The 25,625-nt window shown below is 43.4% G+C and overlaps 1 protein-coding gene across 4 annotated transcripts in view; it reads right to left on the bottom strand.

Moving 5' to 3' along the window:
* numb (NUMB endocytic adaptor protein) overlaps nt 1-18,769 on the bottom strand; it is a 118,940-nt gene extending 100,171 nt beyond the window's left edge. For all 4 annotated transcript variants that reach the window (XM_060934339.1, XM_060934341.1, XM_060934340.1 and 1 more), the window contains exon 1: nt 18,575-18,769. The gene's annotated coding sequence lies outside the window, so the exon portion shown is untranslated. The remainder of the gene's footprint in view (nt 1-18,574) is intronic.
* Nucleotides 18,770-25,625: the final 6,856 nt, after the last annotated feature.

The raw sequence follows: 25,625 nt of genomic DNA, 5'->3' as shown, positions 1-25,625 counted from the left end.
TACATTAATTTTGTACTAACGTCATGCAAGAGCGTCACATCTGTGAGCCTTGGCGCATGCCATCAGATAGACTCTCAGGTGTACTGTAAGCAACTTGCACCTGCACAGGATTAAGGCGCAAACAGCATGCCGATGTAAAAACTGTGAACACACACTTATGTTGCGAAGTATTGAGTTGCGTTGACGACACATTACTGAACCTCATTTCCTTATTCGGTTTCCTGATCCTGGATTTCCTGTTTTTCGTCTCTGATAGCCTGTTTGTGCCTCGCTCAACCCGTTGCCTGTTTCAGTGCTTTACGATTTTGCCTGCTGTTCTGGACTGTTCACCGTCTTCACTTGTATTAATAAAAAAAACCACACCTTCTGCACTTACATTCATCTCTGACAGAATACTTCGCACTCTCTGATAAAGAGATGCACATTCACCTGTTCATACATCATGTTCAGGAACAAGCTAATGTTAATGGGGCTGAAACAGCCACCGTTAAGTGGTGCAGTTGCAGTCTTGTTCTTGGACTCTGCTCCAATCAATAGCGGACCCGGCTTCAATCAATAGCGGACCCGGCTCCAATCAATAGCGGACTCGGCTCCAATCAATAGCGGACTCGGCTCCAATCAATAGCGGACTCGGCTCCAATCAATAGCGGACCCGGCTCCAATCAATAGTGGACTTGGCTCTGAAATTTATTTATTTATTTAAAACAACTTGGACTTGAACACTGAGGACTCGAGACTGGACTCGGACTTGAGGTTTAGTGACTCGACTACAACACTGGTTCACAGAGAAGTATAATATCTTTACATTTACAACATGGTTATATACAGTATCTGAGATAGTTCATCAACAAAGCCATAATAGCAAAATGCAAAACAGCATGAAAACGCACTGTTCCGTCACACAAAGCTCCGTCCTGAGCTACACCAATAGACCAGATTTGATGGTCTGAGTGAGCCATGACTCAGCAAAACGAACAGATTTCAAGACAGCAAGGGGTCGAGGAAAGCGCCTTCTGTTAGGTTATTTACTTGTCCAAAAACAACCCCATGTTTACAGGGTCAGAATAATCGCCTACATAATTAGGCATTAGCCAGCCAGTAGTTGATTAGCAAGATTTTGCCCCATTTTCTCTGCAATTTGGTCACCTGCCAATTCCCACTCATCAGCTAGCTCTCCCCAATCATATACCAGATACCCAGTGCAAAATCTAACGCCTTTCCACTGAAACACATCAACCACATCTTTCCGAGCTGCTGCTCAGGATGGAAAGCGTCATCCATCCTCTTCCGCTCATGGGTGCCTGCGATTGGCTAGTATCTCTGTGATTGACAGGGGAGACAGAGTATGCCACCCCACCCAGAAAAAATAACCAATTTCCTGGCCGAAATGCAATCTCTAGACAGAAGAGCGAAAATTTTACTGTTGATCCACTTGGAAGCCCTTTTTAAAATCTAGATGTGTTTAATAATTAGGGCTGGGTTTAAAAAAAAAATTGATTTTGGATCGATTTCATTTAAATTTCACACTATCGATTCACAGGGCATGAGATAGAGATGGTTTTTTTCCCCCCACAACACAATCTCGTGTGTTGTGTGATTTTCCTCCCTCAGCCGTCTCGTGCGTGATGACGCAGCTGCGCAGTCGTACGTCGTGACGTTCAAGCACGCACACAAAATGGCTGAGGCCAGAGCCATGGCTGAGGCAGGGAAAACACCGCTCGGCAAGCCGTCTCAAATGAAATCTGACGTGTGGAATCATTTCAAATTTAAAACGACAAAGGACGAAGAGCTTGATAAAACCAAGGTATTGTATGGAGATATTTTCATTATTTAAGAGCAGATTGAATTGATTCAGATTGACTCGAATCGTGATTAATCAATTTAAGAATCGAAATCGAATCGATCTAGGAAATTGACTGTGATACCCAGCCCTATTAATAATCCAGTCAGTGCATTATCAGTACTCGAATCACTATAGCATTCTTGACGCCAAGAGTGCAGTTAAATTCGGTTTTATTAATAGCTATATTAATGCAAATCAATTTGCCTCATGGAGGCCTCACAGGCACTCACCCATGCTTTACTCTTGTGCCAGACTAAAGCCCTATCCAGATACGATGAACCTTAGGCTACGTTTACATTAGACCGTATCTGTCTCATTTTCTTCGCGGATGCACTGTCCGTTTACATTAAACCGCCTGGAAACGCCAGGAAACGGGAATCCGCCAGCGTCCACGTATTCAATCCAGATCGTGTCTGATCCGGTGCTGTGTAAACATTCAGAATACGCGGATACGCTGTGCTGAGCTCTAGCTGGCGTCTCATTGGACAACGTCACTGTGACATCCACCTTCCTGATTCGCTGGCGTTGGTCATGTGACGCGACTGCTGAAAAACGGCGTGGACTTCCGCCTTGTATCACCTTTCATTAAAGAGTATAAAAGTATGAAAATACTGCAAATACTGATGCAAATACTGCCCATTGTGTAGTTATGATTGTCTTTAGGCTTGACATCCTTCCACTTGCAAGTGGTAAGTGATCTGCGCTGGGATCACACACACAGCGGCTCAGTCCCGAATCATGGCTCGTGCACTTCACTCGCATGCTCTGTGAGCTGCGCAGGGCCGGAGTGCGCACCCTCCAGAGGGCACTCGCTGTTCAGGGCGGAGTGATTTGGAGCGCAGGATGCCTGCGGAGCCGAGCGTATCCGTGTATTGGTGTTGCTGTGTGCACGCTAATCGTGTATTGGTGTTGCTGTGTGCACACTAATCGTTTTAAAAACGTTAGTCTGATGATCCGCTGATACGGTCTAATGTAAACATGGGCTTATTTTACAGGTGCTCCGTCGTTTTATTTGTGTCCAGATTGGCATGTCTGCGCCTGCCTCCATCTTCCTCTGAGAAAATTACAGGCTGAATTACCTGCTGTTTTTCACCAAACTCCGCAATCGTCTGCTAATTCTAGTTCTACCCAGATGCACACATCCCTGATTTTCTCTGCAGACATCCCCTTGCGTGTTTGACTGCTGCTACTTGCTGCATTTGGTCTCGTAGTGTGTGACTCAATGACCCTAACCCAGATATTAAAACACTTCAAGTTGCAAAATAAAAAGTGAAGAAGTTTCTTGGATATTTGCCGATTGTTTTAGATCCATCCATCCATTATCCGTAACCTCTTATCCTTGTGCAGGGTCGTGGGTAAGCTAGAGCCTACCCCAGCTGACTATGGGCGAGAAGCAAGGTACACCCTGAACAAGTCGCCAGATCACCACAGGGCTGATACATGGACCTCACCTCTTCACACCTACGGTCAATTTAGAGCCACCAATTAGCCTAACCTGCATGTCTTTGGACTGTGGAGGAAACCGGAGCACGCGGAGGAAACCCACACAGACATGGAGAGAACATGCAAACTCCACACAGAAAGGCCCCCGTCAGCCACCGACCTTGAACCCAGAACCTTCTTGTTGTGAGGCGACAGTGCTAACCACTACTAGTCTGGCTAACGCAACTTCAAAGCTCTGCGAGCATTTGGTCTGGCAAAGATATTAAGCCCAACCGTTCCCCAAAGCGCGTGGTTGACCCGCCTCCCTGAAATGCCTCAGTTTGCTACTGGTCGAAGCCAGAAAAGGCTGTGACGAAGCTTAAACCAATCACATCACTCTTTCCTCTGACATATGTGACGCGACGGAGCTAACTAGTAGATTAAACTGTTACCGAAGCCGGTCGGGAGCAAGGCGAAAACGTCCTTCCTTTCAATAAATACCTCCAGGGCTGCTCTTTGCTCCATTTTCAATGAGAACTTGCTCCATGTTCGTAATGTTTCTAGTGAATGAAGCGCTTCCGGCATAGATTCTGTAAACAATCTATGGCTTCCGGTCGCAGTTCTACTACGTCACTGCCTTGAACACGCCTCTAGCCAGGGCCGTTGGAGATGCTCAAAGTTGATTGGCTCCCGATTTTTCAGGAGCTTGGAAGAGCTGTAGATAGCTTGCCTTGCCAGACTAAGCTCGCAACAGGCCCTCGTGTTGCGTCACACTTAGGATGGGCGGGCCCAGGCTAAACCACTACACCACGGTGACGCCCTAATTGTTACTTGAATCTTCGTTCACCCCAAAGTGAAATGAGTGCCAGTTTCTCTTCTCTACTTCACTGCCTTCATGACTGCTTCAATGCCATGTTGGGCACAGAATATGGTCACATGATCACATGATGCAAACTTCCAGGTTCAAAGCAAAAAAAAAAAAACCATAACCCACGAGAAACTCACTCCTCTGTGGTCATTTTATTCCTGTCTGGATGCCACTGTCAATAGGGCTCGATTCATTTTCGAGTCGATGAGATATAGTTCGATCACCCATTTCACGATTGAGGAAAAAAAAAAAAACAAGAGTACGTCAGGACCAAACTTAGTATCAGTGATGATGTTTTTAGGGCAACAGAATTATTTTTGATTTGATGACTCATCCCTTGCGCATTAGATATTTAAGGACTGTGTGCTGAGTCCACACATCCCGAAGCAATGTGCCAGACTGTCAGGTGGATACGGTCCTACGTCAGCCTAATGATACAGGGCTTTACAGAGCTACCTCGAGTCAGATTGGCTGACGAGTCATCCAGACAACACACTGGCCAGTTGGTCTTATAAATATGTGCTTTTGCACACTGTCAATGTTTACACATCAGAAAGATGTTCCCCTGGACACACGGCTGGATCAGACAGCACTGATCCCTACGGCTCAACTAGCAACTGCTGCTGTTACCAGGGAACTAGATTTAAAGTAGCACACAGCCTCATGCGACACGAGCAAGGCTGTAGGACTGCGGCTGCACGTTAGAGCTATCTGTGGAAATCACACCATGGGGCGAGAGGTTGATTATGTGTGACTTTGAAGTGAGAATTTCTTTCGGGGGGGAAAAAAAAAAAAAAAAAAAAAACTCTCTCATTTAATCTTTTCCTCACTCCAAAATCTGCCAAGATGGCACCTGGGGGTTACATGAAATAATTGAATGTGACACGGTTTGTAGAACGTGTGAGATGATTCAAGAACCTGCTCCTTTTTGGGGGGAAACATATCCGCGTCAAACAGAAAGGAACAAGAAACACAAAGCATCACATTAGGCAAATGAAATCAAAGTGAAATCCCAGTCGGGGCGGCACGGTGGTGTAGTGGTTAGCACTGTCACCTCACAGCAAGAAGGTTCTGGGTTTGAGCCCAGCGGCCGGCGAGGGCCTTTCTGTGCGGAGTTGGCATGTTCTCACTGTGTCTACGTGGGTTTCCTCCAGGTGCTCCGGTTTCCCCCCACAGTCCTACAGCCTCGGTCACAACTGGCCGTACGTGCTCCTACGGCCGGTCTACATGCAAAAAACGCACGGAAGACGCGCGTGTGACGTGCCGATTTTCGAGCCGTAGACCAGCCGCAGAGGTTCTTCGTCACGTCAAACAAACTCTAAGGGCGCTTAGGGTTTTTTCAGGTTGCAAGACAAACTTACGGCCAACGTGCGTCTTTCTCCACGAAAAAAAAAACAAAACAGCGATTTGGGAAACGCCAAAAATCGCACGGTCAAAAAAAATCGTACGTCCGGTTGTGACCTAGGCTAAAGACACGCGGTTAGGTTAATATGCGACGGCCTTGGGCTGAGGTGCCCTTGAGCGAGGCACCTAACTCCCAACTGCTCCCCGGGTGCTGTTAGCATGGCTGCCCACTGCTCTGGGTATGTCTGTGTGTTCACTGCTTCAGATGGGTTAAATGCAGAGAGGAAATTTCACAAGTGTGTGATGAATAAAGCTTTCTTTCTTTCTTTTTCTTGTCAGCAAAAAGATCCAGAAAGAAGAGCTCTGTCTCTTCAAGGCGTTGTTGTGTATGGAGCTCCTGGGTACATCTTTTTCCCCCCAAAAAAAGTTTCAAATCAAATTAATATCTACTTTAATGCCATAAAAGGAAGTGTGTAGGTTGGGTTAGTATCTGTTCTAAGGTCATGGTCATAGAGGATTCTTATACACCGTCATACGTGTATATCTTTCAAAACAATTAACAGGAAGGTAACTTTACATGAGTTTTACTTCTTGTTACCAAAAAAAAAAGGCTGTATTTTGGCCACATGAATGCTGAATATTTTCACAAGGAACCCCACTTAATTTCAGAGAGCCGTGGATGGTTTTAGGTTTGCAGCCAGAGAAAATGAAAGCTCACGTCGGATTTATTTGTTTTGACGTTTTCACACAGTACAACTGAGAAAAAGCAATTTTAATAACTAGTAGGCTTGTTAACTTAAGTAACCAGCACCGACACATGCAGTATTTAACAAACTATTATACACACAGGACACTTCTTCGATGGAATAAAAACGCGTTCTATTCCCCTTCTAGCGGGTTTCATAGCATATCACGTCACTCTACCCAATGGAGAATGAGCGTTGAATATGGTTTACGATATTGCATGCTTGTCAAGACGACAGGACGTCACACGTCGGAGCTGATGCGAATATTCAATGAGAAAGTTTTCTGATGTGCATGCGCAGAAGCATTTCTTTTTCTGCGGTGCCCGCAGTAAACTGTCGCAGTGAATTCAAAATGCCATAAGATATGCATTACACGTACAACTTCCGCGCTAGTGAGCGACTGACAATTTGTAAAGAAATCTATAATCATTCCATCAAATGTGTATAAATAATAAAAAAAAAAAAAAAAAGCTTTTCTCATGGTATATCAGATATATTCCATTTCGCTAGCATGATATTGAACTCTTCTTCGACTTGTTCAACATCATGCTAGCTGAATGGACTATATCTGATATACCACGTAAAAAAGACAGCCAATATTATTTAATTACTATACATACGGGCCACTTTTTCCATGGAATAAAAACATGTATTCCATTCCCTTCTAGCAGGTTTATTGATGGCATGCAATGTTATCATATTGCTTATCCTCCATGTATTACGCCACTCTCTCCAATGGAGAAAGAGTGTGCAATACTGTTATAATATTGCACATTGTGTGTGTGTGTGTGTGTGTGTGTGTGTGTGTGTGTGTGTGTGTGTGTGTGTGTTAATTTCATCTCATCTCATTATCTCTAGCCGCTTTATCCTGTTCTACAGGGACATTCTTTCATATTTAAAAAAAAAAAAAAAAAAACACAAAAAACGAAATCAGTCCAGAATATGCCCTTGAAGGGCAGCGACCAGAGACAAGCACACGCAAAATACTGTTAACTTTATACTTCTCATCTCATTATCTGTAGCCGCTTTATCCTGTTCTACAGGGTCGCAGGCAAGCTGGAGCCTATCCCAGCTGACTACGGGCGAAAGGCGGGGTACACCCTGGACAAGTCGCCAGGTCATCACAGGGCTGACACATAGACACAGACAACCATTCACACTCACATTCACACCTACGGTCAATTTAGAGTCACCAGTTAACCTAACCTGCATGTCTTTGGACTGTGGGGGAAACCGGAGCACCCGGAGGAAACCCACGCGGACACGGGGAGAACATGCAAACTCCGCACAGAAAGGCCCTCGCCGGCCCCGGGGCTCGAACCCGGACCTTCTTGCTGTGAGGCGACAGCGCTAACCACTACACCACCGTGCCACCAACTTTATACTTATTATTTAAAAAAATAAAAAACAGCCCATGCTGTATTGTGGGAAAGCATTATGCAGTGTAAACAGACCTCTAACAAAATGTCCACAACAGCTGGGAATTTTATTTTATTTTCATATTTAGCCCTTACTGAAGTCAGTGTCTTGCTACAGGGCTTGTTGGTGTCTCTGAGAAAGCCAGACCGAGTATTGTCCTTCTGGTGAGTCACAGTCATTAGTCACTCAGGCATCCTGACCAGTTCATTCATGTTTAAAACCATTATAGCACATCGCAATGCCCCGACACTCACTCTTTCACACCACGTCTATGGCCCGCCCTTTGTGCTGCAATGTGGCTTATTTGTTTGTCTTTTTGTCTTTAGTTAACTCAGCATGTCTGAACACTACTCTACTCTGGTTGTGTGTTCTCGACAATCTGACAGCGTCAATACTGAGAAAAGCAGAAACCAGCCCAGCGGCGTTGAGCGCAGCGGGTTCTCACGGCTCTTATTAATAGACCCATGTATTCATATAAGCGTTACTGATTCTGAGAACACGAGTAAGAAATTAATTTTGCATGGTGATGAGACGTTTCCTCAGCAAACCCTGACTTATGAGACCTAATGCAAATGCAAAGTAGAGGCAAACCACTGATGCCACTGAGCAGGCTAAAATAACCAGCAATACCTCATTTGCCTTGCTTCAATGCCAAACAGCTAATGTGAGTCGTGTTAATAAATCAAAGTACCATCTTAGAAGCCTGCTCCAGGACTGCATCGCCATTGTGCAGCGGAGTGCGAGCGCATGACGTCTGCGATCAGTCAGCATGCTGAAGGCGGCTCAGTGGGCAGCAGGAAGGTCTCGGTATGTCTCACAGCGCTCATCACAGCTTTGTCGCTTTGCTAAACTACTGCCATGAGGCTTTAATACCACGAACAAATCACCTCCAGGATGATCAAATAAGAAGGAACGGGGCTTCTTCCAAGATTAAATACCAAGAACAGGGTTAAAGCTAGGGTAGGCCAGTTTTAGAAGCATTTTTGTTATATTTCTTGATCTTGTCTTTACATTCCAAAAGCAACGAATAAATCAAATCATCTGACAACTTAAAAAAAAAAAAAAAAAAAAAAACACCTGTCATCTGCGGCAGTCACCGAGCTGTAAAAAGCCGCTCCAATCAGTTCGCTTGTCATTGATGGATCGAATTGTCATGTCTTGACGCTTGGCGTGCATTTCATTCATACCTGCTTGTCGACCTACCGGAACCTTTCACAAGACAAGGCAGACATATTGAGAAAGCTAGCAAACTAATAGACAGCTGCGAGTGCTAACAGTAAACATTAGGGCTGTAATGATACACCCAACTCACGATTCGATTCGTATCGCGATTTTTGACCCACGATTCGATACACCCATGATTTTTTTTTTAAATGTTTTTTTAAAAGTAGTAAATTTGACTTATTAACATTTACTTACTTACATTAACTATTTAATAACAATTCAGACCACTGCAGAGAATGAGTAATACGTATGCAAAAATGAACAAATGTATATCCAAAGACTGTTTTATTTCTCAAAATAATACTGTTGAGCCGGAAGCTCTGTTTTTTTCGGTTCTGAAAAAGTCATTTTTCCAAATCGTGTAAATCCGTTAAGATTTTTTTTGGGGGGGTGGCTCTCTCACTGTCTCACTCTCATAGGGCCAATGATTTTCTGTGATCGCGGAAAACAGATGGAAATTACAGAATTTTTATAGTGAAACATTGCTCGCGTGTCAAAATGTAACTGCCGCAGAAGGCTTCCGCCCAAGCAGACATGCCTTCAGTGTTGCCAGATATTGCTAACGTTTTCCACCCCAAAATATGTTCAAAACCAGCCAAAAAGCACCTAAACCTGCCCAATCTGGCAACACTGCATGCCTTTCTGGTCAAGTGATTGTGATTGGCTTGTGGCACACCTAGCCAGCCAATGAGCTGCTTGTTTACAGATTCGCTCCCCGTGTCGCAACCAGAATGGCGACCGCTTAAAAGAAATGAATGCTCTGCTAGTGGCGAGTGTGGACGTTGTGTGACTCGCAGAAGATTGTCGCAGGTCGGCGAAAAAACGACTTACTAATAGATATCTCTCTCTCTCTCTCATTATCTCTAGCCGCTTTATCCTTCTACAGGGTCGCAGGCAAGCTGGAGCCTATCCCAGCTGACTATGGGCGAAAGGCGGGGTACACCCTGGACAAGTCGCCAGGTCATCACAGGGCTGACACATAGACACAGACAACCATTCACCCCTACGCTCAATTTAGAGTCACCAGTTAACCTAACCTGCATGTCTTTGGACTGTGGGGGAAACCGGAGCACCCGGAGGAAACCCACGCGGACACGGGGAGAACATGCAAACTCCACACAGAAAGGCCCTCGCCGGCCCCGGGGCTCGAACCCAGGACCTTCTTGCTGTGAGGCGACAGTGCTAACCACTACACCACCGTGCCGCCCACTAATAGATATAAAAAAATAAAAGTAATTTAAGTAAGTTTAAAATGTAATTTAAATAAAAAGTAAAGTATTCATAAATTGAAGTTTGGAAGCGCCTCTGTTTTTGGGCTGAGGAGAAGTTTGAAAGGGTGTACCGCGATTCTGCCTTCTCGTATCGCGGCTCTGCGTATCGCGATTTTGATTTCGATACGCATATTGTTACAGCCCTAGTAAACATGTTCATTGTTTACATTTATTATGATAATGTTCGATGATTTCTTACACATGAAGGAATCATGAGGTAGTTGGATAACAATGACGTGCTTACCCACCCCACCCCACAAAAACCCACACACAAACAACGCTGTCTCTCATGGACTCGTCTTCTAGCAGTAAATCAGGCAGTGCGCATTCATGTGTTTTGGAGGGTGGGCTGGTGGGATTTTATTTTATTTTTTTGGTTGAATACTTTCAAAAATCTACCTTAGTCTTACTGGTTTCTCCAAAATGACCTACCCTAGCTTTAACTTCTAACAAACCATTACTAAAGGGGTGTTCACACAGCAACTTTTACTCCGGTGTAGCACCGGGGCTGCCCCGGTAGAGCGTTCACACGGTACAAAGTTATACCGGTGCAGCCCCTGAAAGCTGCTTAAACCGGTACAAATCTAACCCTGCTCGGGAGGTGGTTTAAGAAATTTACTCCGGAGTAAATGCTACTTTGCGGGGCAGCACCGATATAAAACGGGACGTCTGAACGCTACAGGGGTAGACTCGCTACGTGTGAGGAGAGTTGATTACATACGGGCATTGCATAATTTGCATCCTGGTATTTTGCACTTCCAAAATGGCAAATATCAACAACAACAGAACTGCGTGTCTTCCAGTGTTGCCAGATTGGGCGGTTTTAAGTGCATTTTAGTGGATTTGAACATATTTTGGGCTGGAAAACGTCAGCAGTATCTGGCAACACTGGTGTCTTCATCCACGTTGTTTTCCCAGCGCTTGGTGATGCCATGTCAACCGGGAAAAGGAAGTACATTTTCACGCATGCACATATTTCATTTCCGCATTATTACTATCGTATAGCACGGTCGCAAAAACTGCCGTGTGAACACTGAATATGCACTACGCGATAATTATTAGCAATGGGAAACTGCATTGCGAGCCCGCGATGTGCTATGTGAATTCCGCTAGTTGTTGAACATCCTGTAATGATAACATGGACGCGGTCTTTCCGAGTCAAACAATCGCAAATCGTGATGGAATTTCATCATAATATGAATGAATAAACATCGTTTTTCACGCAAGTTGACATATTTGGGTAGTTGCCCGATCAGGCAAGCATTTGAGAGAGTCTGGTTGTCCGAATCTACTGAATGGTTGCCCTGGGCTACTGTTAATGTCGAGCCCTGACAGCACGCGTTCATTTTGTGAATTGACATTTCTGTCTTTGGTAACAGCAGTAGGTGTTGCGGCAATACAACAGTGCGCTGACAGACAATGTCCTTTTAATACTCAAGTATTTTTAAAAGCAAGTACTTCAGTATTTTAACTTGAGGAAAAACTGGACTGTAGAACTTTCACTTGCAGCAGAGAAACATTTGACCAGTGGGATCTTAAGCAATGAAGTTGGGTACTTTGTCCAAATCTGATAAACAGTCCCTTAGGAATCTGAACTGACTTGATTCTTTCAGACTGAGGAAAAACTGCATGTAAACACAGCCATTGAGAAACTGTCAGCCAAGAGACATGAGCTCGGGCAGAGTACAGCTTTCTGCCGTGATAATTATTAACTGAGAAGGAGAGCAACCCACTGCTAAAGTAGTAACTCTAGCAGAGTCTCTTCATTTCAGTCCATTAATACAACATATTAGCCAATTAGGGCTGGATTCGTCTTTGTGTCCAGATCGTCTCATTATCTCTAGCCGCTTTATCCTGTTCTACAGGGTCGCAGGCAAGCTGGAGCCTATCCCAGCTGACTACGGGCGAAAGGCGGGGTACACCCTGGACAAGTCGCCAGGTCATCATAGGGCCGACACATATACCCTGTCCACACTAGGGATTTTGTACCGATACGATACTACTTTCGTACCGCAACACCTGTCCACACTAGCAACTATACCGGTACTGTAGCGGTATAACTGTATCGGTACGAAACCCACAAATGTATGGGTTTCGTACTGGTACAGTATCGGTACTGTAGCGCTTCGCTGTAGTGTGGACAGATGAAGCGGTTCTGTATCGATACAAATATAATGCGCAAAGTCACACACCTCAATCGATGTCTTCGCTGAATAAAATAGTGAAGAACGGAGATTCGTTTGTTTCTTTCTCAACTGCCTCGCGCGTTTTATACGATTCGACTGAATAAATGACCACCAGAAATACAGACTGTACATTGACAACAAAAAGCACACACACGTTGTTTCATCCGCCATATTCTCGGAAGGAAGTTACTCAGTAACTGCGGAAACATTTCGCGCACGCGCATTTCAACTACCGTGAAAGAAAACTGCAAACATTTCTCGCTAGTGTGGACAGATGCACTAAACTGTACCGGTATACTTCATATCGATACAGTTATACCACTTTCGTACCGGTATATATGTGAACACAGCTATAGACACAGACAACCATTCACACTCACATTCACACCTACGGTCAATTTAGAGTCACCAGTTAACCTAACCTGCATGTCTTTGGACTGTGGGGGAAACCGGAGCACCCGGAGGAAACCCACGCGGACACGGGGAGAACATGCAAACTCCGCACAGAAAGGCCCTCGCCGGCCCCGGGGCTCGAACCCAGGACCTTCTTGCTGTGAGGTGACAGCGCTAACCACTACACCACCGTGCCGCCCTTTGTGTCCAGATTTTAAATAAAAAGTCTTGTGTGTCTGGGCCTCACAGACTGGAGAGACAAAAGTTGTGTTGTGTTATTTTTCTTCTCTTGCTGAATGAAACACCTGAAACTTTGCTCAAAAAAAAAAAATCCAGCAGAGCCCTTGGCTTTAAAAACATGACTGATATTCTTAAAAAGCACCTTTGCTGGAAAATACTGTCTAAACAGACCAAGGTTTGCTGTAATATCATTTCCAAACAAATGAGTGATAAAACGACAGAACAGGGACTCACTGAGTGACACATCGTTTTACCTCCTAATGCTAATAAGAAATGTGGGTTGTTTTACAATCAGGGTACAAAGTTTGTGTCACAGGGGTCCAAAATTCAAATTGATTCAAATTGATTCTTGTACCAGTTTTTAAGTGAAGGACAAGTTAAAGAACAGATTTCAGGTAATTTTCTGACATATGTGTATGGTAGTTTTGTGTAATCTGCTATAAGATAAAGACGCAAAAATGTTATCAAAGACTCCTGGTCAAAAAATAGCTGATAGAAATACAATTCCAACAGTTAAGAAATTGTTAGTAGTCCATAACCTTCACCTAATGTTATAGCATGTTCATGAACTATTTAGGTTTTTTTTAAAGTAAATTAAGTGTGGGGCAGCACGGTGGTGTAGTGGTTAGCGCTGTCGCCTCACAGCAAGAAGGTCCTGGGTTCGAGCCCCGTGGCCGGCGAGGGCCTTTCTGTGCGGAGTTTGCATGTTCTCCCCGTGTCCGCGTGGGTTTCCTCCGGGTGCTCCGGTTTCCCCCACAGTCCAAAGACATGCAGGTTAGGTTAACTGGTGACTCTAAATTGACCGTAGGTGTGAATGTGAGTGTGAATGGTTGTCTGTGTCTATGTGTCAGCCCTGTGATGACCTGGCGACTTGTCCAGGGTGTACCCCGCCTTTCGCCCGTAGTCAGCTGGGATAGGCTCCAGCTTGCCTGCGACCCTGTAGAAGGATAAAGCAGCTAGAGATAATGAGATGAGAATTAAGTGTAGCTTTAAGCAGGGCTGGGACAAACAAATGAAGTGATTCTCGGAGAGGACTTTTTTTTTGACAATTCAGAATCCACTACTTCCACAGTGCTTTTAAATATAAGGCTGTAAGCTTTGTGTTAGTTGTCTCTAATATTTATGTCCCAATATCTTGACCATATTTTAGGATGAAAATAATCATTTTAGATATGTGTTATTTTATATTGAAAAATTAGCCGTCTCAGAGAGGACTTTTTTTTGACACAATTACATACTAATTTGATCAAAATAGTCTGAAAACTTACTGGCATTCAACATTAAAACTTAATTATGTTTCCAATGACATGGAACCAAATATGTGTTTTATGGTATAAAGAATGATTTAAGTGCATCCCTTTTGGAGCTACCTGTGGTCAAAAAAAAGCACTTTTTCTAAATGACACGAGTAATTTTGCTAAATATGACATATATTGCCATACATTAGGGTGCATCAGTTGCCCTCACTTTCATAAAATCTGATGCATTTTTGTTTGGGTGTTATTGTTTTCACCAATAAAGACATCCTGTAAAATTTTTTGACCATATTCAAAAGTCTAATGGTGGCACCATGAGGTTCATTTTTTGCCAAAAAACTTATTTTATGTTTTCGCATAAGGTTTGAATCACAATGTTGGACTCCATTTCTTGTGACCGAGGGATCATGTTAAGAACCTTTGCAAGGGATTGAGAAGCATTAATGTGATTCATAATACATTTGTATTGTTTAAAAGTAGTTGAACAATGATTCAATGAACAGCTAAAACTCAAACTGGGCTTGAAAATATATTTAGAATATGTACTAAAAATGTGTATCTAAGATATTTGGTATACTCTATAAGGTGCCATAATGTTTCATGAAAAGTGATCGAAATTGTCATAAAAGTCATAAAATAGCAGCTTTTTCCATAACTTTGAGCTCCTGGTGCCACCATTAAACTTTTGAATTGTGTCAAAATATTTCACCCAGTGTGTTTTCTTACCAAAAGGAACATAAAAACAAAAATGCATCATGATCGGAGGAACTTTTCATTTTTAGGGGGCAACTGATGCACCCTACCATACATTCATGATGATTTGCAGATATATTTGCCCATGAGACCCAGTGAAAATACGGCGCTTATTAAGTTACTGGATTGTATTACTGATGTAAAGCACTGGCTGGCACCAAACTTTTTGCATTTGAACGACAGCAAAACAGAATGTATTTTATTTGGCACGTCACCCATGTCAAATGTTTTTACAACAAATTTTGGTACTCTGGCCCCCTTTTTTAAACCATTTGTACAAAATCTTGGGGTGACGTTTGACAGTGGGCTTAAATTTGATAAACAGATTAGTTCTGTTGTTAGAACGAGCTTTTTTCAACTTCGTCTCTTGGCCAAAGCGAAGCCGTTTCTCACGCGGCAGGATCTCGAGAAGGCAATTCACGCATTTATCAGTTCGAGACTGGACTACTGTAATGCCCTATACGTTGGCCTCAGCCAGTCTTCAACTTTACGTCTTCAACTTGTACAGAACGCTGCGGCCCGATTTTTAACAAGCACGTCTAGACGTGAACACATTACTCCTGTGTTGTCGTCACTCCATTAGCTTCCAGTCTGTTTTAGAATTGATTTTAAACTTCTGTTTGTTTTTAACACCATCAATGGCCTGGCTCCCTCTTACTTGTCTGATATTTTAACTATCCGTGATCATGGTAGGGCCCTGCGTTCTTCGGGTCAGCTTCTGTTAGAAGTCCCAAGTAGGGCTGTGCGATATATCGAATATACTCGATATATCGCCGAAAATTCTGTGTGCGATACATAAAATTATTATATCGTAACTATCGAGTATTTTATGGTCATCTTCCGACTTGCGTTCGTTTCATGTTTGTTGTGTTTGTTTAAAACCTTTTCCAGTGGTTTTCTCCCTGTCCCTCAGGCAGTAACGTGAGAGGCTGCCTAAGGGTAAAGAAAACAATAACGTCACGCACTCGCCAACCAATCCCGGGCGACATCTCGGTGCTGAAAGGAACTTCCGGGAAGATTTTCTAGTTTCGGTTGTGTTGCCAGATTGGGCGGTTTTAAGTGCGTTTTGGCGGGTTTTGAACATATTTTGGGCTGGAAAACGTCAGCAGAATCTGGCAACACTGCGGAAGATTTCCTGGTTCCGGTTTACAGCGCTGACTCAGTTCGTGCAATCGCTGATTTTGCATAGGCTACTGTGTAAGCTCTGGCAATTTCAGCGACAAATTAAAAATGGAAGCGGACGAATCGGTTCCTAAAAGAACTAGTAAGGGGTCAGTCATCTGGCATTTTTTTGGATATCGCGAGGAGGACGTGGAACAGCAAATGCCAGTTTGTAAAGTGTGCAAAAAAAACCTGTCATCACGAAAGGCAGCAGCTGGAATTCTACACATCTGAGAGGCAGAGCCAAAAAAACATTCAGTTCAAAAGTGTGCAAAGAGAAAAATGATGTTTTGCAGCTCTCTCTCTTCTCTCCCTCAATCTCTCTCTCTATTGTGAATGTTCCAGTGGTTCTCAGTAGTCAGGTTAATAGCTTGGAGATCTTTTTTTTTTAAATAATTTAATGAATGAGCACTTTTCTTATTTAGGCTAAATGTCTCTCAGTGTTGAGCTTGCACTTTATTGGTTTGAGCTCTGAGCAGCTCTGTATTGTTTTGCCCCTTTGTTGCAATTTTCAAGATTGTTTTTGCAGTTTGTGCCACATCTTTGTTGAATAAAAATAGTCTTATTTCAACTCAATTGTGATTAATCACCAACATGACAATTTAAAATGTGTTGTTGAAAACCACCTGTAAAGTTAACCCAGAATGTTATTTAATCTGCAGGGATTGTAGTGAAAACAGTAAAGAGTAAAAGTTAGATTTCATGGGGTCCTTTAGAGGAGATTTAAATATAAATTGAGATGTATATCGTGAAATGGAGAAGATGTATCGGGATATTCATTTTTTTTCCCATATCGCACAGCCCTAGTCCCAAGGTCGAGCTATAAACAGTGGGGTGATCGTTCTTTTGCTGTCGCTGCTCCCAGACTGTGGAACAATCTGCCCCACGACATTCGCACCACTATTGATCCCGGCCTTTTTAAATCAAAAGTTGAAGACCTACTTTTTTAGATCGGCATATAATCCTGACAAGGGGAGTCTTGTTTTTGAGCGGTGCTTCGTTTCGTCTGTTTTATTTCATGTACTTCTGAAAGGCTTTTGGTAATCTGCAGCACGGTGGCACCTTCCGCAGTCAAAACCTGGGTTTTGGTGTTCTGTTTTATGGCTCTGATGTAGAGCACTTTGGGTACCTTTCGGTTATTGTAAAGGGCTATATAAATACAATTTGATTGATTTGATTGATTCACCAAAAATAACGTTATCACCAAATTTTTTTTTTTTTTTGCATGGTACGAGTAAATAGAGCTATCACAGGGCTACAATAAACAACCAAGTTTATTTAGTCAAGCCTTTTGATACTGAAGATAATAAGTGTTAAATGTGATTTTTCGCTTGCGGACCCTGATTGTAAAACAAACAACCCATAAACAAAACACAAAACCTCCCCACACTGCTGCTGTCTGCTTCAACCGGAGCTACTGGACATCATTTATGACCTTCGTAGCAGCAAACTTGTAATCACATCTGGAGTTTGGACTTCAACAATCTCAAAATCAAGAAGAAGTAGTATTAATAATACACTCGACGGAAGAAATCCTAATAAACTGCTAATGTTCGTGGAACAGCATGGAAGGAGAAGAAGGAGAAGAAGGAGAGAGCTCATGAGGAAAAGCGTTGCCTCAAAATGACAGGATTCAAACACACTTAGCTCATACACGACGAGTTATGCTAGCAAGCTCATTCACAGCTGAACCGACCGGGTGATTTTTAAAGTGTTTAAAGTGTAATATATTTAAGGAGTCAAGTCCGGCAGGAAAAGGTTCCTCCAGAGCCAGGTGGAGTGAAAGCTAGTGCATTTAGCTAGCATTACAGCTTTCTCAAGACGGATGGTTAGTCTGTCATGACCAGCTTTCTTTTCTGTCAAAGCACAACAAATCAATCAATCAATCAACAAATCAATCTACACGGGCAGCTAAACAGCCAGTGAGTTCATTACATGACCTAATTTAGCAGTTTTCAGGCCATCAGCAGGACCTTACTGCTGAACATACAGTGCAGTACAGTGCAGTGCAGTACAGTGCGCCGCTAGCTAACTTAGCTAATATATGGTGTTTTATGAAGGCGTAGTGTGAATCATGCAGCTTGCTAGCTCGTGTTTACTGACATCCGCAAACACACTGCCGATTGCATGAATCAGAAAATTAGCTGTCAGTGACAGCTGGAACTCGTGAAAGAAAAGAAACGCAACAGCTAGCTCAGCGGAACCGGTTTGATTACACGGAGAAGTTCGCTTTGCTAAAAGCAGCCACACACTCGTGGATGTTTTAGCCAAAGAAAGTCGCCTACACGGGTGTTAGCTAAGACTCAGCGTGACCGCGGTCAACAAGTCGACCTGGGTAATTAGCTAACAGTTCGGCTGGCTAAACAGGGCGCTAGCTGGCTAATCTCATCCTCCTCATTCCTCCCATACAAGCGAGGAGTTCGTCCAATCCGGACCAAGTCCACTTACCTGTTCAACAAAACTGAGCAGAGTTCGGCCTATCCGTATTTACAATCAGAGGAGGCGAAATCACACCGGAAGTCCCAAATACACGCGTCGATTTATAAACCGTATCGTCCGTCAGAGGAAAGTAATCCTGCACCACCCGTTTCACCTGCTTGTCTCGGTACACTGCTGCCTGCCAGCAGCCCGCTTCAACCAAACCTCGCCCTTCCTTAGCAACGCCCCGCCCTCATCTACATACCGGACACAGAATAACAACACGCCCTATTACCCAGTCCCGCCCCTAAGCCTGGCAAGAGAAAGCCACGCCTCCATTCTCATACCCTCCAGAGTAATGCTGCATTCATGTGCTATGGGAAGTTGAGCTTTTCCAGGTGGGAAGTGGTATTTACCAGCACTGGCGGCTTGTTATTAGGAGCGATGCACTCCCAAACAGGGAGGGAGATCTTTTTTTTTTAATCTACTACCAACAGTAATGTCATTGTCCAATCAGGCTAAGGTCGCGCCTGGTGTAGCCACGCCCTTTTGGGGCGATTTCTGTCATGTTCAGATTTGCCCCAAAATCTCCCATTGACACTAAGGGTACGTGCGTTTTTTTCGAAAATCCTGCTCCCAGTGCATTTTCTATTAGGTTTTATGTGCTCGCACAAACAGCGTGCTTACGTCATACGCCTGTTGCACCGCGCAAGTGTTGCCAGATTGGTTTTTAGTGCATTTTGGCGGGTTTTGAACATAATTTTGGGCTGGAAAACGCAACTTGCGCGGGAAATGTGTGAACATTCTATGAAGAAGATGGCGAGTGTTGAGTGCAACAATACGATAGCGTCTCTGAAAGAAGTTCCCTTTAGTCGTCGTACCAATGAGGAGAAAACGGCAATCAAACAGCGAGGACCTCCTAGACCAGGGGTGTCAAACCTGATCCATAAAGGGCCGTGTGGCTGCAGGTTTTCATTCCAGCCATGCAGCAGCACACCTGACTTGGCTCATTCAATCAACTGAACTGTCTTCACACAAATACTTGCAGCCACACCCACCCTTGATTAAAGGGTGGGTGTGTCAGTTGATTGAATAAGCCAAATCAGGGTGCTGCTGCATGGCTGGAATGAAAACCTGCAGCCACACGGCCCTTTATGGATCAGGTTTGACACCCCTGTCCTAGACCGAACTTAATATCAAGCAAGTGTCTACGAAGGGGGAGAAGACCTACTCAAGAGGTTTTAACAAGAACTGGTACCACTGGAAAACTTGGCTAGCTGGCTGTGATGTAGTCAATGCTCTTTTTTGCTCCCCTTGCGCTCTCTTCCATCCTGGAAGCAGCACAGCAGACGGTACAGTGATATCTGATATTTGAATTTGCTAGGCAAAAGTTGTTTTTGTGTGTGTGTTACAGTACCAATGGCAGTTGTTTTACCAGTGGCAGTTTAACATTGCCATGTTTTTGTTTCACCAATGGCAGTTTAACATTGCCATGCTTGGAATATTTCAGTAGCCTCAAGTTCTCTCTGACTTGGTGTAAATTAAGCATATTTTCAGTTTTTATATATTGTACAGTATATGTGTTCATTGGAGCCAGCAGCACCTTACCTTTTTTCAAACTTGTTAAGCCAAGTTGCACTGACTACAAAACCTTGTGTAACCTTGTGTGTGTATATAGCTAAATAACTAAAGCCTTTTGTGTTCATTGACATGCTTGTAATACTTTAAATTTCCTTTTAAGGCATGGCTTTCTGGAGGAATTCTTGGGGAAAAAAACCTGCAGAATTTATTTAGAATTATTTGTTGTTAAAATGGTGCAATTCCATATAAAAAAAACACATAATTAAGCTGCACATGTTTGTTTGATGGTTATGCTTTTCTTCATCTTTTTCAAAACTTAAATAAACACTTTTGGATTTATATCCTGCCACTTTAATTGCATTCTTTAGAATTGAAGAAATTAGAATATGTTTATAATTAAGAATTTGTCTACTTATTATAGAATACTGGAATAATATGAGAAAATAAATGAGTAATGTAATATTAATTGATTGTGATGCCAAATGTTTTGCTTTGAAGGCTTCACAATGAATCTTCCTTAGTTTTAGCCTGGCAAGCCAGACTAAATGTGAATATTTGCCACTCGTAGGCAAAAATATTTTTGGCCGCTAGGCGGGTGGGTCTAGTTTACTAGGCTACCTTAGTTTGCCACCTTTAACTTGTTCAGTCTTGCCACCTAGTGGAGAGAAGAGATATTGTCTATATTGATATCTGAATTTACCAGGCAAAAACAAGTTCGGCCAATTGATTTGCTACCTAGGTCAATTTACTTCAGTCCTGTGGACATTTACGGTCCGTGTAGACATAACGGGGGAAAATTGCCCCCCCTGAAAAAAAATTCAGGAGCCGCCACTGTTTACCAGTGATGTTGTGTTCACATGCTTTTGTTGTTGACAAATTAAAGATGGTGGATCAGAATCAGGCCTGTTATTTGGCTGAAACAATTATAGATTGCCTTGTTCATCAGCTGCAGCAGGAATATGAGTAGTCAAAAGGTAAATAATGCTGAATATTTCCTGATCATGACAAGTAGAGATTTTCTTAACACATTGGATGCCACGCAGTTTTTGGAAATTTGGCTGTAGCCACAATGAGAGTAGCCAGTATCTAGATCATTGTTGGCATTCTTTGGGACAGCCACAGAATATTTTGTATTAGGCTATAATATACATATTATAATAATATAATATACATAACATGACTCGTTTAAAAGGTGAGAGTCAGCTTTCCGTAGGTGAAAACCACTTCTTTCTTGGTTCATAAGCTAGTCTTGTACCGCTCGCCGCCATGTTGAAAAGGTTAAAGTTCATCTCATCTCATTATCTCTAGCCGCTTTATCCTGTTCTACAGGGTCGCAGGCAAGCTGGAGCCTATCCCAGCTGACTACGGGTGAAAGGCGGGGTACACCCTGGACAAGTCGCCAGGTCATCACAGGGCTGACACATAGACACAGACAACCATTCACACTCACATTCACACCTACGGTCAATTTAGAGTCACCAGTTAACCTAACCTGCATGTCTTTGGACTGTGGGGGAAACCGGAGCACCCGGAGGAAACCCACGCGGACAACATGCAAACTCCGTACAGAAAGGCCCTCGCCGGCCACGGGGCTCGAACCCGGACCTTCTTGCTGTGAGGCGACAGCGCTAACCACTACACCACTGTGCTGCCCTAAAGAAAAAGTGATCAGTGAAAATATTACTTGGTTCATTAAAGAGAACTATAAAATTTAGTAAGGTATTTGTAAACCATTATATACAGGTATAAGGTGAATTCAAGTACCTGGAGTCACCTGTGTAGGAAAATGGGGGCTGCGATAGTGAGGTGAGAGAGAGAGTACAGGCAGGGTGGATTTCGGGAGTCATTTGTGATAGGAAAGTCCCAGCAAAAGTGAAAGGTAAGATGTATAAGACAGTAGTGAGACCAGCTGTGATGTATGGATTGGAGACCGTACCAAGAGACAGGAGGCGAAGTTGGAGGTGGCGGAGTTGAGGATATTAAGGTTTGCGATGAGAGGTTGGACAGGACGGACAGCACATGTGGAGAGCTTGGGAATTAAGCTAAGAGAGATGAGACTGAGATGGTATGGGCACATCCTGAGAAGAGATGCAGAGCATGTGGGAAGGAGAATGTTGAGGATGGAGCTGCCAGGCAAACAAAAACCAGGAAGGCCAAAGAGGAGATGCATGGATGTGGTGAGAGAGGACATGAAAGTGGCAGGTGTGGTAGAGAAGGATGCGGAAGACAGGGAGCAGTGGCGACGAAAGATTCGCTGTGGCGACCCCTAATCGGGAGCAGCCAGAAGAAGATGATACAGGTATAAGGTGCTAAATATTAAACTCCTGTCATGTTTGTCTAAAAAATTTCATTATGTGTTTTGGGATTTATATTTGTATCATTTTCCTGACAGTGATATCTATATTTATGTACATATGAGCGACATGGTGGTATAGTGATTAAGCACTGTCGCTTAACAGCAAGAAGGTCCTGGGTTCGAGCCCAGTGGCCGGCGAGGGCCTTTCTGTGCGGAGTTTGCATGTTCTCTCCGTGTCTGCGTGGGTTTCCTCCGGGTGCTCCGGTTTCCCCCACAGTCCAAAGACATGCAGGTGGTTCTAAATTGACCGTAGATGTGAATGTGAGTGTGAATGGTTGTTTGTCTCTATGCATCAACCCTGCGATAACCTGATGACTTGTCCAGGGTGTACCCCGCCTCTCACCCATAGTCAGCTGGGATAGGCTCCAGCTTGCCTGCGACCCTGTAGGACAGGATAAGCGGCTACAGATAATAGATGGATATATAAAGAAGAATGCCTTTACGGTCACTGCACAAATGTACAACGAAATTCAGTTCATCATAGGAGAGCAAAGCCGCTGCATACGCGTGCGCATTGCCAGTCTTGGGCATTTCAGCCCAAGGCCGTCCCATGTTAACCTAACTGCATGTCTTTGGACTGTGGGGGAAACCGGAGCACCCGGAGAAAACCCACACAGACATGGGGAGAACATGCAAACTCCGCACAGAAAGGCCCCCATTTGGCCGCCCAACTGCTCCCCGGGCACTGTCGCATAGCTGCCCACTGCTCTGGGTATGTGTTCACTCTGTTAAATGCAGAGGAGGAATTTCACTGTGCTTAAGTGTGCGTGTGATAAATGAGGTTTTTCTCTTCTTTTATATATATCGTATGTATATAATATCCTCTTTTTATTGATCTGGGATGTGGAACTTGGACTCATTAAAGATGCCAGGCATGTTGACAGACTGGAGCTTTGTGACTTCCTTGCCATATTGCACGAGAGTCAAAATCTCTGAAGCACTTTAAAATGATGCAGAAGCATTACATGGAAGCAGATTGTTCCACTGAGCAGTAGAATAGGGGTGGACGCGATACACACAGCCTCTGAAACACACTTAAGAGTAAACTGACCATTGAAAAATGTCAACTATTCTTTATTGCCTATTCAGAAGAAGAAGGAGGCTTTATTTATCACATGCACACTCAAGCACAGTGAAATTCCTTATCTGCATTTAACCCAGCTGAAGCAGTAAACACATACACTACCGTTCAAAAGTTTGGGGTCACCCAGACAATTTTGTGTTTTCCATGAAAAGTCACACTTTTATTTCCCACCATAAGTTGTAAAATGAATAGAAAATATAGTCAAGACATTTTTCTGGCCATTTTGAGCATTTAATCGACCCCACAAATGTGATGCTCCAGAAACTCAATCTGCTCAAAGGAAGGTCAGTTTTATAGCTTCTCTAAAGAGCTCAACTGTTTTCAGCTGTGCTAACATGATTGTACAAGGGTTTTCTAATCATCCGTTAGCCTTCTGAGGCAATGAGCAAACACATTGTACCATTAGAACACTGGAGTGAGAGTTGCTGGAAATGGGCCTCTATACACCTATGGAGATATTGCACCAAAAACCAGACATTTGCAGCTAGAATAGTCATTTACCACATTAGCAATGTATAGAGTGGATTTCTGATTAGTTTAAAGTGATCTTCATTGAAAAGAACAGTGCTTTTCTTTCAAAAATAAGGACATTTCGAAGTGACCCCAAACTTTTGAACGGTAGTGTACATACACACCCAAGTGAGTAATGAGCGCACACACACACAGTAAGAGAGAGCGAGAGAAGTTAATCAACATACCAGTGTCTGTTATTATTTTATGAACATGTTTTCAAAATTTTCACAAGATTTACACTTAATGATTTTACGTAGGGGGTGGCACAGTGGTGTAGTGGTTAGCGCTGTCGCCTCACAGCAAGAAGGTTCGGGTTCGAGCCCCGTGGCCGGCAAGGGCCTTTCTGTGCGGAGTTTGCATGTTCTCCCCGTGTCCGCGTGGGTTTCCTCCGGGTGCTCTGGTTTCCCCCACAGTCCAAAGACATGCAGGTTAGGTTAACTGGTGACTCTAAATTGACCGTAGGTGTGAATGTGAGTGTGAATGGTTGTCTGTGTCAGCCCTGTAATGACCTGGCAACTTGTCCAGGGTGTACCCCGCCTTTCGCCCGTAGTCAGCTGGGATAGGCTCCAGCTTGCCTGCGACCCTGTAGAACAGGATAAAGCGGCTAGAGATGATATGAGATGAGATGAGATTCTACGTAGCCACTGAAGTCCAGCTGTAATCAGCTATTTCAGTGCTGCTGATCTGTTTCTTTCTCATTCCATCCCAGTAGCTTCCTCACCGTTCCCCCTTTTGCTTACTTCTGTCATGGGTCCAAATTTGGCCAAGCTGGGATTCGTCAGAGTGCATTAATTTTTAGGAACCCCATCTGAAAACACCTGCGTATTGCTTTGGAGAGAGACAGTCGTATTCCAAATTTAGCATCGTGTCTTGTGTTTGAGACCCAAACAGCCCTGAGCTCCATTTGATCTATAGGTCACAAAGACCTCTGAGATGACCTTTAAATACCAATGTGTCAAAAGCCAGCTGTGACAATGTGTCAGGACTATGGCACAAGTTTTTTTTTCTTTCTTTCTTTTAACTGGCAGATGTTTCCTGGGCATATTGTGAAATTACGAGAGGAGAGATGGACTATGAGGGTTAAGAAGATTGGAATTAGAGGTAAAGTTTAAGATATACCAGATGGATTGAAAGCAGACATACCGTCAGCGTTGTTTGCCACATTTGAAAAATATAATGCAGTGCCAATGCAGTATGATCTTGCCGAAGTTTACGTTGACTGAATGTATGAATGCAATTGACACCATGCTGAAGTGTTTCTTGTATGTTTTTGAAATGTTGCAGCATGAAATCTGAATCTGTTGATGTAATTTTGATGTTGAAGCTCAAACCAGTGAAACCAATCTTCTATTTTTGAAGATAGCTTTCCACCCAGTGGTCAAATAGCAAACTGCACTAAAATAAATCAATTGAAGAGTAAATTCAGGCAAAATGCAAACTTAATAATTATAAAACTCACCAAGAACTTAATAATAAATGAAAGAAAATGCCTATGAAAAAGTCAAGTTTCACCTAACTAAGTCAGTTTCTGGCTGAATGAAATATAT

The sequence above is a fragment of the Neoarius graeffei genome, chromosome 11, assembly GCF_027579695.1.
Source record: "Neoarius graeffei isolate fNeoGra1 chromosome 11, fNeoGra1.pri, whole genome shotgun sequence".
NCBI lineage: Eukaryota > Metazoa > Chordata > Actinopteri > Siluriformes > Ariidae > Neoarius > Neoarius graeffei.
This window is presented reverse-complemented; position numbering and strand designations above follow the sequence as displayed.